Below are 16,141 nucleotides of genomic sequence, written 5' to 3' on the forward strand. Positions count from 1 at the left end.
CTCCACTTACTGCTTTTCTGCATAGTTCTGCATTTCAGCTCTTGCAGGTTATGTGTTGCTCTCTGCCATGCTTTGTCTGATCATTTGTACCCCACCAGCACCCCTGCTCTTTCATTGCCATGCATGTGAGATCTTGGTGTTAAGATGATCCACTCATTGCCTTGCTTTCACAGTTTTTCTGTGACTGTGTTCTGACTGTAGTATGTAGTTAAGTTTACCCATTTTATTTCTTAAGGCTTAAGACACTCACAGAGCCACTGATGTTTCAGTTGTGTTGTCAGCACTGCATTTGAGCGACTCCACGGTTACTTTCCATTGCAGTATGTCCACTTTGCTTCTCTGGCCTGGTGTTTTATTTGCAAGAGAGATAGATCTAGTGATCACCTTCTGATTTTCTCAATTCCCCCACCTGCTTGCCTGGAGAGAGAGATTGTCATCACTCCAACCTGCTCCCTTCCTTCTGGTTAGCTCCAAGTTCTAGAGGGACACTTTCTATGTAAGAAGATGCAACATTAGCAGCTCTCAGTGGCAAAGATGCAGCACTGGATTAAATCCTGCTTTACCACCTGAGTCCTGCCTTGAACTGGCAGCTGCCCTAATAGACCTAGACCTGCTGCCCTTGTGTGCAGCTCTCCCACAGGCAAACATGGAAATGATGATTGGCATATTAAATTGGTTAATTCCCACTTTAATTTCTTCTCCCAAACTATTTGATAAGGTTGTTCCTACCACTTTTTTCTATCCAGGTAACCTAATTGAGCTTCCCTTCCTCTTGCTGCCCTATAGACAAAAGCTGGAGTTTGTTCCTTCTTCCATGCAGTCAAACTCGTGCTCCTGTAGTCTCAGTTTTTTCTTGGAAATGCTGAGGCTCTTCTTACTCGAAAGAGTATAGAGAAGGATTGGTGAGGAATGGAAGACATAGCATTTAAAAGAACATTCACAAAACCAGAACAAAATAGGAATGTCTATGAAGAAATCAGTGTCTGGTATTAGGCAAGGGAAAAAAATGTGTACACAATGCTGGCAGCAAGAATAAGTGAGAGTAAACAGGCTGTGATTAAATATGGGTGAGAGTTTCTGACCACCAGAGCAGCCAAGTTTTGGTACAGAGGGTGGAGCAAACCCACTTTTTATGACAGCAGGAGTTGTGGCATGAGCCTGCTTGAGAGTGGGGTCAGGATTCTTGCCCCAGTGCATGCACTTATTTCAAAAAGTTCCCCCAGTATTCTGAGTCTGGAGTAAGGCAAGTGTTGTAAGATACATTTTCATACAACTGCTTTAATATCCCAGTAGCTGCACCCCCCACAAGGAGCAGTGGGGAGGGAGCTGGGAGATACATTCCCTTTAGAGCTGCTCTCCTTGGGGCCATTGTGGCTGGGTGCTGGCTCAGGGCTCTTGGGACTGTGACACTCCACCACACTATCTACAGCCCTTCTGAGCAAATCTTCACCTGGAAGACAGCTGCTAGGGCAGCTCTTTGAAGAAAAAGTGTGGCTCTTGAGTTAAAATAGAGGTCAACTGTCTCACTCATCCTGAGCCAGCCTGACTGGCTGTGTCAGGGCGCATGGGAATGTGTGGGGGAAGCTGTGATGGTTGGCTGAAATGCTTGGGAGCAGGAGCTGGAGGAGTGAAGTGTGGCTCTGTTACAGTTCATCTCCTTGCAAATTACCTGTGTGTTTGCCAGTGTGAGACCTAGGAAATGTCTGCAGGGTTGCACATTAAAGAAAAAAACAAAAAAACAACTCCAAAATGGGCTTTATCAAATTAACCTTCAAAAACCCAGCAAGGTGAGCTTTCAATGTTTTGGAAGTGAGGATAAAGCAGAGGACTATGAAATGTTCTTCTGTTATTTTACATGGAAGTTTTGACTGTCAGCGAGTCACTTCATGTTAATAAGGCTTGTAAGAAAATTGGATTTTCAGATTACAGTTTTAAAGTCCCATGTTCCTACTGTGTTTTAGGGAAGAGTAGAAGTACGTTACCCATAGGACTAAGTGAAACCAGAAATTTTGTTTTAATTTGGACAGTCTTTACTGACACTCACCTCCTGTGTTTGGCATTCCTGAAAGGCAGAAGAAGAGTGGAATGTAAAAGGGGAAAAAATTTTCAGTCAACATTTCGTTTGAATTTACATGCAGCTTTAGAAAAGAATAGGAAAAAGGAAAAAGGTACCATTACAATTACAGTCTAGGTCTACTTTATTCTCAGAAAAATTATCTGTTCTGTAAATCTCCCCTATGCCTTTCTTTCTATATACTTCATCAGTGTCTTGGCACTGTTATTTTATCCTGGTAAATAATAATTTAAATAGAGCGAACTTTGCAATACAGAAATGTTTGGATTGTCAGATAGAAAATTGTGCTTAATTATTCATTTTACTTTTAAAATTTGTTTTATAAATTGAATAGACACCCCCTCCCCCCAGTTCCTTCAGAAAACAGAAATAAGATCTAATATTTTAGATTATCTCCTCTCTGGTAGAGATCCACAGATTGAAGGATTGAAGATCCAGTGTGTGCTATTCAAGACATTGTAAGAAAACATCTCAGACTAAAGAAGGCCTTCAGCTCTAAGGCCTCAGTTCCCTTTGCAGAGCAGGGCTGTCCAGGAGCTTGTGATATATATGGAGATACTTGTAAATATGAGTGTATGTGTTTTGAGGTACTTTATGGGGAGTTGATGTCTCAGTGTATCTCATATAACACCTTGAATCATTATAATGCTGAAGAAACAATTCTGAGCATTTAAGTATAAGTTATACGAGGCTCAATCATAACTAAAACTGTAATTTTAATTGGGTGATAAACTTTCCTAGAAAGAGTAGTTTAATTATCAAGATCGGCACTGACATTTGAAGTTGACAGTAGGGTTCAACTCATTAATGTTTCCATTTTGCATGTGTCATTTACTCTGCTTTCTGAATTTTCTGAACATAAGATGGGGCCACCTCAGGATATGTATGCTTAATATGAGATGCATGCTGAAGCACAGTACTAAAGAAGGCTTTGAGTTTCACTAAAATCAATCTTCCTGATGAAGCATGTGTCAACTCCTAGGCATCCCAGTGCTTCAAAGTTCATTTTAGGACAAAGGATGCATAAGCTTGCTATTACAGAACTCACAAATGCTGCCATTTATACTGAGCCTTGCACCTCAGTATTTTGTTTTATAGGACTCTTAGAAATATCACAGGCCTGAGGATACATTTGAAAAGCTTCCTCTCCCTTTCATGATGATGTAAAGGTAGCGTTCACAGTTCTGATGCGCTTGGAATGAATTTGATCATTACAGCTAGATTGAGTGACAAAAATATTATCTCCATTAGTTCAGTGAAATCCTGACTACCTGCAGAAGATGGTGGCAGCCTCAAGGACTATGTGTCCCACTCACTCAGAGAGGACGTTATACTCCTGGTATTTATGTTGGCTGGCCTGCCTCCTTCTTTTAAACATATCCTGTTTGGATCTTTTGGATCACTTTTCAGATTCAGGGCTGAATCTTCAAATGTTTGTCAGCTACTCTCTAAAGCGAGATACTGAGGTTTACAATGTCTCAAAGTCTATGATGCTTTTGGGAAATACATTGCTGCACTTGATAAGTGCTTGCTTGTTCTGCTTGCATTTCTACTTCTGAAGCTGCATGTGCATCAATCCCTGTGATTAAAATACATTTAGTGGATTATTTTGATGCACAGTTCTGTAAACTCATATATTTGTGTGCATGAGTGTGAATACCTCCTTTAAATATTAAATGGGGACTGCTAGATGAGTTAAAAACTTTTGGAAAGCTCAGTTAATGTAGAAGTGAAGAGGACATTTTACTTTGCAAACTTCTGGGAGCAAAGAAGGTATTTTACACCAACTGGCAAAGAGCTTATAGGGCACACTTCCAAACCTTCAGAAAAAGTTTCCCACAAAGACTTTTTTTTTCTTTTTTTTTAAAGTCATGCTGCAGGAATTAAGTTGGAGATATCACTGACCGAAAGGACATTTTTTCTGAATGAGCCGAGAACCAAAGGAAATTACTCCGGGGTTTGAAATCCTTTTATTTCCTCTGTGGAAGATATCTGTGCAGCTGAAACGAACCATTCTGGCTGGCTCCAAGCCAAACTTTATGGGAACTGAGATTAGGAAGTTCTATGGTCAAAATAGCCATTGAACAAATTGCTTCCAGTGTAAAGCCTCAAATTTCCTGATAAAGCTACAGTGTTTAACCCCTCCTTTTCACTTGGGTGAACAGCCTGCCTGTTATTAGGCACAAACTATTTATCCAGTTGTGGTCCCATCAGTGCTCTTAGAATTGCCTGCAAGGGTTTTGCTGTTTTTTACTTTTATGTGAGGTAGGCAAAGAAAACCCCAGGAAAAAAAAAAAAAAAAGAAAAAAAGAACAGTTTTCGGTGATGCTTCCCACTTCATAGCAGGAAAAGTGCTATAAACAAGACATCAGATTGCCAGCTGCAGTGTATGGCATTTTTGTCTTGCAGCCCTTTCTGAAAGGGATGTTTTATTTTGTTTTGTGATGGTGTTAGCTGGCTTGCTTGGCCTTCATGAACTAAATGAAGAGGCAGGAGCAATAGCAGCTGTTCTTCTGAACTGCACTCTTGACTCCAGAGAGTGCTCAAAGGCAGAGTGCTGTGACTGGAGCACCCAGCCTGGCCTCTGAATGCTGTGGCATGGGCTCACTAATGGCCAAAGAAAATTACCTGATGTGGAGCAACAAAGTGCTACAGTTTTGGTTATGGATTATTTTTGCTGTTATCATCAAGGTAACAGCAAGGAAGGTCTGAAAGGGTGGAAAAGAGAGCTAATGCTGGAATTGGGAGCAAAGATCAGGTGTGCTGATGTGTCCTTACCCCACTGTACTTGGAACTACATTGGGCCAAGAATTCCTGCCAACCACCTACTTGTGCACATGCCCATCTCTTTTCCACGTGGGCAGTGCTTCCAAGCAGAGCTTGTGCCACGTGTGTGTGGGCTGTGTTTTGGGCAGTTCTTGGAGAGGATGTTGGTAATTGCACTGTAGCCATAGAGCTGAAATAGGATGTGGTCTCCCTCGTTCTGTCACCACTAGCACTGTTCTGTTCCCCAAAGTGTGTCTGTCTTTGTGCACACTTCGTGGTTCATGCATTAACACCTTTGTGCAACCTAAATTTAAAAGTCCTAAATCTTAGACAGGTGTTTCCATCATTTCACCTGAGAGACTAATTCCCGAAATAATAAAACTCATTATTAGTAAGTTTTTTTTCTTTATATTCAGCCTAAATTTTGCTTTTCCTAATTTAATCCCACTACTCTTCATTATCCTTCCTCCCCTACCTCTGGGCACCACACTAATTAATTCATCTCCCTCTTAGGTTTTTGCTTCTTACCCTTCAATATTATAGTTCAATGTTAAAATGCACTCCTCTTTTCTTGTATTTACTCAGCTCAACAGATATATTTGAGCTCCAGCAATCTTTCCTTGTAAAACTTTCTGCTGACCTCTATTCAATGTTATTGTTCATCAGTGAACAAACTCTCTGGTTTGTTTACAAATTGCTGGTATGAAACTGATCAGAACAAGATGCATTACCCCAGGTAAGTGTGTGAATGACCTTGTAAACTGGGATTTTATATATCAGTGCCTTTAAACCATTTTTGTGTGCTTTTCTTGGGCTTTTTTTGTTGTTGCTATTGTTTCTTTGTTTTTTTTTTTTTTTAAAGGCAGATTGATTGTAGATTTTATGATCTGATATGAAAACAAAACAGTCTGACAGTTCTTAGATGTACTTAGGAAGTCCTATTTAATAAGTATATAGGGTACAGGTGATTTTAATAATTTGATGACTTTTGCCATTTGATATATATGTGGGTGTCCTGCCATGAACCTTTCAAAAGTCTCGGCTTGCATGTCTCTCCTTTTCCATCAGTGCTATTTCTGGAAAGATTTCTTAACATTTTGAGGCCCCTTCTTTACTACTCTACCCTTTGTTGGTTAAATAAGTAATTAGACTCTCTGCTCCTTAATGACATTCTATGATATTTGTACACAGCTATCACATCTGCCCTTCCTCATTTTCTTCCCCTGCTATTATCATCTGTGTCCTAGATATTCCATGTCAGTTGTGGGTAAACTTTATCAACTCAGTAATGAAACAAATGCTTGGTCTGTCATTAGTCATATGAACCCTGACAAAACCATCATTTCTTCTCTTCCTTCCATGGGTATTAATAGACAGGCTTGGACCCTATAAATTAATCTTCTGGCCTCAAAAACGGGACTTTACACCCTAAAAATATGTGTTGGGATGCTTCAAATGAGGTATTAAAAATGAAGAACATGAGGCTTTGAACTGTAAGTGAGGAGATTTTACCCTGAAATGAGGCTTTGTCCATACACAGGAGGCTTTCAAGGTGAGGAGAAAAGCTTTAGGCTCTAAAAATTAGGATCTTGGCTGTAGCAGAGAGCCTTTGAAGCTCAGAGGGAGCTTTATAACTCTCAAAAACTACCTGAAAGGAGGTTGTAGCAAGGTGGAGTCAAGTGTTTCCTCCCGAATAACAAGCAACAGGATGAGAGAAACTGCCTCAAGTTGTGACAAGGGAGGTCTAGATTGAATGTTTGGAAAAAAATTCTTCACTGAAAGAGTGTTGAGGTATTGGAAAAGGCTGCCCAGGGCAGTGGTTGAGTCACCATCTCTTGAGTTGTTAAAAAAACTGAGTGGATGTGGCACTTGGGGACATGATCTAGTGATGAATATTATGGTGCTGGGTTAATTATGATCTCAGAGGACTTTTTCAATCTTAATGGTTCTATGAAAAAGGGCACTTTGGATAATTTTTACATTTAATAGTCTGCACTCCTGTTTCAAAGGGAGGACAGTATCATTACATCTTATCAATCATCTTAAAATAAGAAAAAAAGACCCAACCAAACCTATGTAGACTAAAAACCCAAACAAAACCAAGTCCATGTCCCAGCTGATCAGCAAATAAAGGCTGGAAAGAGCATGTCCTCGTCACTTGGCAAATATGGTACATTCTGCTGCAAAAAGAAGGAATGATATGAGCTTTTCCTGAAAAGAATAAATCCTTTATTAGAGGTGATGTCTGTTAGGATATGTTGGCCAACACCTTCTTCAAAAAGTCCTGTACATTATCATCTGAAAGTTCTCCAAGACTTAATATTTTGGTAGAATGAATAACAGAAAAATAATCTGTTTTTCTGTCATCTGACAATGAGGAGACCCTCTTTGGACCATGTTTCCATGATTGATTAGGAAGAAAGGCCAAGATGTGTAAAAGCACTGACAAGACAGTACTTGGCCTGAGGAAAATTGCTGTAGGCCACTAATAAATGCTTAGCAGGAAAAGGAAGAATAAGAAGAACTTAGAAAAAATGCTCTGAATTAATGCATTTTAAGTCTTTACCTTAGAGATTATAGAAGAGCCCTAATGGATGTAACAGGAAGATTGAGTGAGCTCAAACTGCAGATGTCACAAATAATGGGCTACTGGTCACTTCAGAGTTAATAGACATGTGAAGTGTTTTTGCAGTGTTTCTGTTTAAATGGATCAGCAATAGGACTAAATTATAAATAGTGAGAAATTGTATTCTGTATAAGAGTTTGATGAATTTAAGATCTCCTCACAGGTGGTCTATTAGTCTATTTCGAGATCCTTTCAAGGAAACTGAAGCTACTGAAGGAGGGAGGGTGAGGTTGTCTTTTATTCACAGTCTCATGGGGAAGTGTTGGCAAAGCTAGGATTAAATCTTCTGAGTTTTCTTTGCTGTCTCATGTGCCCCTCACAAAACTCTTTACAACTGGCTCCAGGAGGCAAAGAATTTGTAAAACTCATTTAGACAGGAAAAGTCTGCATTAATTGGTGTAGTTAAGAAAACTAAAACAGGGAGTCCTGGCAAGGGAAATAAAATTACTGAATGATAAAAATGAAGTCTGCATTTTAAAATGCTGTGTAGTAAACCTGAGTTTCATGTTGCACAGTTGTAGGGAAACATAATGATTTCTGGCTATGCAAACTACTAGAAGTGTGATGAAAATTCCAAATTTATCCACTAAAAACATGTAGCAGTACACCTCATGCAAATTACAGCTACAGTGACTCATGAAAATAAAAATATCGCAGTAGAGATGGATAAACAGTTGCAGATATGTTCCCACATATATGCTCTTGAATTGATAATGAGTTTACTGTGGCCATACATCCTTGTGGATCTTCTCCATTACTATTTGAATGCAGTGATTTTCACAGTTGTCATTGTTTATGGGAGGTACTATTTAGATTAGTGTAAACTACATTGTAGTCTTGGAGGGAGGACAGTATTCCATCAGCATTTGCCATCAGAAAGCAGTGTCGTGGTGTGTCATAGTACTTGGCTGTTTTAAGTTTAAACTTGACGAGCTCAGCACTTTTTTTTTTCCTAGAGAGAATCAAGAGAACTGCTGAATGCAGTGTTACACAATGAAAGGCTTTTGATAGCTAAATAAAAATCAGACACTCGTATTTCCTTTTAAATTGTTGACTGGAATGTTGATGTTGTTCCTGGAAAAGCTTAAGGACAGACGTAAAATTTAAGTAATCTGCTTTCTTGTGTAATTGTATCATTGAATTCTGAAGTAGTGTTGCCTTAGCAAATTGCTATACACTCTTTGCTAATATTATAAATATATGGGTTTTTATAGCTCAAATCATTCTAAAAATTTGTTGTTTTAAACTGGACATTTCTGGAGAGCTGAGCTTGACAAAATTTGTATTAAAATATCTAGTGAAATATTGCTGCTTATTCTTTCAAAGACATGGCACTACATTTTTCTGATTTGTAAACACTTTTAAAAAACACTCAGTTTTCATGTGTACATTTGTTAGTAAAACAATAATTCCTTAAAGTGCTGATTTCATGGGTAGTTTAAACCACTACATATGACTGTTTTGCACATGGAAAATACAGCAGGTGTGTAACTGTTGTGAATGAACATATGGGAAGTATAAACTCTCTGGACCCATTAATATCTTCTTATTAGACCTATATTTCAAAAGTGCAGGGTTTGCAGAAATTCTTATCAGTCCATCTTTCGTTTCTTGCCTTTTTTTTTTTTTTTTTTTGGTAACGATCTGATTTTCTAATCTATTGATGCAAGCAAAGCTAACACACAAATCCCATGGGCATCTCTGTCCCCACATTTGTGCCTTCTAAATCACTGTTCCTTAACTGATATCTCTTTTCTTTAAACCACCCAGGCAGAGGTAATACCAGTGGAAATCAAGAGTCATTCTTCCAAAGTCATTAGTTAATACATTGCCATGAAAGTTGTTTGGTAGTAGCAAGCCCTCAATGCTCAAAGGTGTAAGATCCTGCAGAAGGATTGAGGCAGAGCTGGTGCTGCCATCTTTCAAACAAAGGGATTAGAAGTGACAGCCAGCTCTTCTCTTGACTGACTTAAACAATCACTATCAAAATGATTATAGCCATGCTGCATTCAGTCATTTTGTGCTCTATATGCTAATACCAGTAACAGGATAGAGGAGAGGGTGTTTCGTATGCACTGGGCTATGTAGTTGGGAATCTGCTAGTCACTTGTCTCCCTTGCTGTTATTTCCACTAATGTTCTTCATCTTGAAGCTTGTTCCAAATGTCTGAAGTACTGGGGAAAAGGGATGAAGTTCTCTTTGCGGCACTCCCCACAATTTTTTTTTGAGTGACAGGTTGCTTAACTTCTCTCTGCTTCAGTGTTTTCCCATATGGTGTAAATGAGGATTATCTGTCTGTCTTGGATTCTTCCATAGCTTGCATCATTGAAGTATCCGAGTGCCTCTCAGTCTTGGATGCATTTGATCTCCCAGCACCCCAGGATGTGGGAGATGTACTGTTAATACCCTTTTACATAATTTTAAAGAAAGTGGGTGGTAGAGCAGATTTTGCAGGTCAGTGGTTGTTATGAGACTTTTTCTCTCTAAGTGTATATAATACCCAGAGAAGGTGGAGAATCCTGAGAGTAACATTTACTTTTTTTATTATCCTCCTGAGTGAAGGTGTCAATTGGGTTGTTGAGTTGGCTAAATAACTATTGCCTCTCTTAGCAAAGGTAGGCCCTGCTTACCTTGTAACCAGGACAATCTCTCAGGAAATATGCCGTGGCACTGACTACACCTCTGGTATTTCTCAGTTAAATGTAGGTACTCCAGACTGCATTAGAGATGGGTGGCCAAAATTGCTGTCCACAGAATCACAGAATGGGTCAAGTTGGAAGGGACCACAGTGGGGTCACCTGGTCCAACATCCCTGGTCAAACAGGGCCATCCCAGAGCACATGGCACAGGATTGTGTCCAGGTTGTTCTTGTATATCTTCAGTGAGGGAGACTCCACAACCTCTTTTGGACAATCTGTTCTTTACTTGCACGGTAGAGAAATTCTTCCTCATGTTCAGGTGGAACTTCCTGTGCTTCAGATTCTGCTCATTGGCTCTTGTCCTATTGCTTGGCACCACTGAGGAGTGCCCGGCTCCATCCTCTTGGCACATATCCTTTAGATAATTATATACATTGGTGAGATCCTCTCTCAGTCATCTGCTCTCAAAACTGAACAGGCTCAGCTCCCTCAGACTGTTTTCCTAAGACAGATGCTGCAGTCCCAAGCAGCTCCAGTAATGTAGCCACTGTATTTGCTGGGCTAAAGTAGACTAAGACCAAGGTATGAACATAACCTTTCTTTCTCTTTGGGAAATGCTGCCCAGTGTGAGGATGACCAGGTTTTTGGTAAAATTGAAAACAGTCTTGTGTTCAACATGAATTTAATAATAACATGTACCACAAATAGAATAAAGTAAGTGTCTTGAATTTCTTATGCAATACTGACATGTTCTGCTGCTCCAGAGGGTGTTACAAACTTACAGGAAAGATTGCTGTCTTTGTGGTTGAAGCTGATGTCTTTCTTTCCCAAACAAGTTATCTTGGGTATGTGTACATGAGAATGAGCTTGCCTTGATTCTCATAGCAAGCTGTGAAGCAGCTGGGGGGAGGAAGCCCCAAGGAAAGCAAGGACTGTCCTGAGAACTGTTGGAGATGCTCCCAGTTTTGTGGGGAAACAGGATCCAGCTCGAGCTCAGCCTTGCAGCCCTGTTTTTTTCCTTTAATCACCAGATTACCAGGGCAAACACATTTGTTTTAGGGACACTGAAAGACAGGATAAAATTCCAGTGCTAGCTAGTGATCAAATGTCTGCCCAAATGCTATGTACAAAACTGTCATTGGGAAGCAGAGATGTTAATTCAGTATCACCAATGCCTTTTCTTTCCTTACATCATGGGAATATTTCAGAACAACAACCTTCCACATTTGTTCCTGTTTTCTCCAGCTCTCTCCTCTGCCAGCTGTCTCATCAGGCAACAGGTTCTACCACATGCTCTTTTCAGGACACGGGTGTTTTTTGAAGATACCTGTACTTTCTTCCATGGTTCAACTTTACCCACAGAATTGAAACTGGACACACTATTTGGCTGCTTAGGGTATGCTTACGTTTGCAGGGGCTATTTGCATTGTGTTAGTGCAGAACATTCTGGTATGCACTGTGTTTGCATAAACATACTTCTTTTGCTTTTTTTTTTTTTTTTTTTTTTTTTTAAAGCTTAGGGGAGATGTGGAATTGCCCAGCATATAGTACCTGAGGCTTATGTCCATTACTGTTGCTCTGCCCAAAGTGCATCCAAAAAAAAGCGCAGGGATTGCTATTTTTGTCCTTGCTCAGGGTGACATGCACACACATCTGTGCCTCCTGTGGTGCCTGTGTGGGGTGATCCCAAGGCATGGAAGGATGAGTTTTTTTCAAGGCCCCAGTTTAGTCTGTAGGCTTTTCGGTATGTGTGCTGCGAGCTGGTGCTCAGCCGTCATTTCCTCCCCCCTGCTAGAGCCAAGGACAAACTCCTATCTCTCAATACATTAAACCTGTCAATGTTTCACATAAGCGACCAAAAGACTGATGAATGGAATGTGAAACAGCTGGTTTTGAGGGTGTGTTATTTTGATATTGATAGGCCAACACTTTTTTTAACAATGTTTCAAAGGTGTCTGTTCAGTGGTTATTTAAGGTGTTTTAAAAAAGAAAAACAAGTTCTGTCATGAACACTCATACTGTCTTGTCCTGTAAGTGACTAGTTCTGTGCAAACCCATAAATTCCCATCATTAATTACTTCTCATGGAGGTATTAGAAGGAGATTTGAGACATGCATTTCCAGTAGTTTTATAAAAACATTTTCTCAGCAATAGTAGAGCATTTGAAGGTCAGGTATCCAGTGTTCTGCTCCAAAGCATGACAGCACACTTGTCAGTATTTACCTGGGATTATAGCCAGAGCTCTGGGCATGGAAGGATCATTCTTAGATACCACAGAATTTCTCTGTTGATCTGGATCCTGCTCCTTACTCTGCAGAAGTAAATACTCAGCCACCTTCTAAGTGTCTGCAACTGGCTCCCCTTTCTAATGCCTGCCCTCGTGAAATGAAATTCTGCATAGTCTCCTTTCCTTCATAAAAGGCCTTTATAAATCACAGCCTAGGGTTGTTGGTTTTTTTTTTTTTTTTTTTTTTTTTTTTTTTTTTTTTTTGTACCTGGAATGATCTTTTCAGCCGTATACCTTTGTAAAAGACTTATATTTTCTAATCATTTTATGTTCTATTTATATCTGAAACAGTGCAAAGGGCTGAAACTGTGGGACTAATGATGAACATATCATAGGAGGCTGTTCTTGACTATCAAGTTTCTAAATATCTTCTCTTACAAGCAGCAATAATTAATGATTAGGAAGGGGAAAATCTATTTTCTAATTATTTATTTGGCAGGAAGCTTTTTCTAGGAAGATAAGTAAATACCAAAGGAACAGTGGGTTGAAAAATATTGTGCAAAGTTTATGTAAACAAATTATGTTAAGATAAACAAAAAAAATCCAGAATGTGGGCTTTTGGCTCTTGATTAATGTGCTTTTCCGGTGTTTTGCTGGACAGGACCACTCAGTTATACCATGCTGAGTGTAAAACTCTACTAAGGCTTTGTGCATCTGTTTCTGGAACTCTCTCACCCAAGATGTGTTTTTATTTAAAAATCCTGATGTGTATCAGTAAGTGCAATGGGCAAGTAGATTTTGATGTAACCCTGAGGTCATTGGAAATATACCAGGGAAGACTTTGGTCCCAGCATCTCTTCTCTTGCAGATGGCCACCCAAGTGTAGTAGCAGTGTATTCATAAGCATGGATGTTTGTTTTCATTTGTTTTTTTAGGGTAAGCTCACATATCTATTGTGTGACAGGCAGGCCAAAAGCTCTGTGTTCAAAGGTGGTGTAGGAAATGAGGAAGAATCCCATCATGGTTTGTAGCATAGGGCAAACCAATTCCTGCTTTCTTTAACATTTAAAGAAAAAGTGAGTTGTTTTTTTAAAGCTTCAGGACTATTATTTGAAACTTACACATAGTTGTGGCCCTTAGAATCATGAGGCATGGAGTTCATATGGAAGGATTTCTATTTTGTTTTAATCCACAGACTTAGTATTTTGTCTCTAGATTCTCGAGTGCAATAAGAACCCACATTGTGTCAAAAATAAACAGGATTAAACCTCAGTGAAAGAAGAGACTCCAGTGACTAAATCAGGATGCCATAATTACATATGGCAAATACATATGTTTAGTAGGTTTTTGGTTTTGGGATCCAGAATCTGGTGGCAAGGATAACATAGTGGTTATTTATCAGCGTTAGCCCCAAATACTCTGTTAGACTTACATCCCACATTAAAGTCACTTGTGGATTTGCATTTTCAGCGTGTTTTGAGTGTTTGTTTCAGTTCTTTAACAGTGCAGTGTTTCAGCTATCCTGAAATAACACATGGATAACAGCTGTAGGAAATCATGCAAAAATTTTATTAAGCACTAGACTCTGAAATTGCCTTTTTCCACTACAAATGCACTGACATCTGGGTCATATCTTCTGGTTAATTCCAATGTGCATGACAGTGTAACACACGAACAAATGAGGAAAACAACAGAGAATGCACAAAAGAAGGAAATAGCAAATCAGTGTTCCTTGCGTTTTAGATAGTGTACTCCAGAATATCTTTCAGATTTTCCTAATAAATCAATCTGAAGTTCTGAATTCTAGAGGGGATTACTACGGAAAATCCCTGTGACAGAGCTGGCTACCACTACATGAAGTTTTGAGGTTTATTATTTCCTACCAGTCAAGATTGCAGAAAGTTGTGTCCAGAAGGTAGAAGCAGGTGTCCTCCACAGGTTTTGTTACTGAGCAATGAAAATAAAAAAGGGATCAGAAACCATTGTCAACAGGTTTTGTTACTGAGCAATGAAAATAAAAAAGGGATCAGAAACCAACTTCAGATTGATTTACAGTGAGAGATGGTTGTAATTTCAAACAGACTGTAGCAGACAACAACAGAAATACCAGATGTGTAGAAATTGACTGGATAGCCTAAAATTTATACCTATGCTATTTTTTTTTCCCTTGTAAAATTGAGATTTGTATATCCACATCATACATAAGCTTTTGAACACTAGTCTATCTTTTAATTCACAGACGTTAGCATGAGAAAAATGTTACTATCCTTAGAAGTAAAAAAATTTTGCAATGAAATATGCAGTCTTTCTTCAGGTAGTTTAATATGTATGACTTTTCATTAGTTACAAAACATATTTATTACAGGCTTCAAATTATCAATGACTGCTCAGTAGTATAAACCTGTTGTGAGACATATTCCTTGTAATATTAGCATAAATTCTGCAGTTCCAAGTGAGATTAAAATGAGGCTAGATAAAAATAATACTTGCAGAAGATAGGGCTGGGAAGAATTTATCTAGTCCATCCACCTGGTTTTAAGGGAGGCTGAGTTGTTTTCTACAGTTATTCCTACATTCTGTCCCCGGAAAGTTCCATGATTGGAATTCCTGAATATTACTAGGCAATGCATGCTATGCTTACCCATAGGGTTTGGTGGGTTTTTTTTGACACCCAATCTATTTTCCTTGCTGTGTTTTGGGCTACTGTTCCAAATGAACAAGGAAACATAGTTTTACCTTTATACATTGCAGCAAATATTAATTTACCAGATTACAGTCATCCTCTCTCTGCTCTGCCTTGTCCAGCAACTGGAGCCTGAATTTTTCAGTCTTTCCTCTTAGCTCATATTATCTAACCTTGTCATTATTTTTTTGTTCTACTCTGGACTTTACCAGTAGGTCATGAAATGTGGCTTTTAGAAAAGGGCACAAACCTCCAAATTAAACAGTGGAAAGATTATTTTATTTGGTGTTAGCACCACCTTCCTGTTCTTTCATTGCAGTAAGATCTGCTCTTCTGTGCTCTGATGGCACTGGTCACTTTGCCAGCACTATTAATCCAGCATATATTTTTGAAAGCTGTTGCCAGGCACTGATTCCCCTCCTTAGTTAAAAGTATGTTCCTAGTATGACCTAGGCATCATATTAGATTACTTTTGTTGCAAAATCTCTTTTTACTACTTCTTTTTGTTCTTGCTATTTATATGGTGAAGTCAACAAAGGAAGGAGAGAGGGAGTGAGTGAAGACTCATATGTGCAGGTTACTGTGAAGCAGCAAGTTCTTGCATGCTCCTCAGGGACTGTTCAGGTCCACACACATCTAAGGACATTGGGGTAAAAGCACATTATTTAACTGAGAGATTACTTTCAGCAAACGAGCAACAAGCTGCTTTGCATTTTCTATGGAGTGAGAACTTGCAAAGGGGGTAGCAAAACAGATGATGGATAATAATTTGTTCCTGTATTGCTACTTTGGTTTCACTCTGAACTCTATGAAAAATAATTAACCACATTTTAAATGAAGGGCTTTATAAGCTTTATAACTTAAAAGGTATTGGAAGAGTCTTCTAATTGAAACTAGAAATTGTATTGCTGAATTTAAAATTGTGAATTATTTTTATTCTTTCTATTTATTAGTGATACTTTTTGAGCCAACTGACTTCAGAGCACTCAGAAATTTTCTGGCAGTAAGGAAATAGAATCTTTCTATTTTTAATAATTCAATTGAAATTTTTAGTCATCCAGTTAAAATTACTTGGAGAGGAATACACAGTCCTGTTCTAGAAAGTCATATTTGAGCTAAATCTCAT

At 38.9% G+C, this 16,141-nt stretch overlaps 1 protein-coding gene across 5 annotated transcripts in view; it reads left to right on the forward strand.

Annotated features, from left to right (window-relative positions):
• The window catches only part of RBMS3 (RNA binding motif single stranded interacting protein 3), a 443,527-nt gene that overhangs the window by 134,118 nt on the left and 293,268 nt on the right, over positions 1–16,141 (forward strand). The window lies entirely within an intron of this gene.

Source organism: Onychostruthus taczanowskii, unplaced genomic scaffold (genome assembly GCF_017590055.1).
Source record: "Onychostruthus taczanowskii isolate IOZ18803 unplaced genomic scaffold, ASM1759005v1 scaffold28, whole genome shotgun sequence".
Taxonomy (NCBI): Eukaryota; Metazoa; Chordata; class Aves; order Passeriformes; family Passeridae; genus Onychostruthus; species Onychostruthus taczanowskii.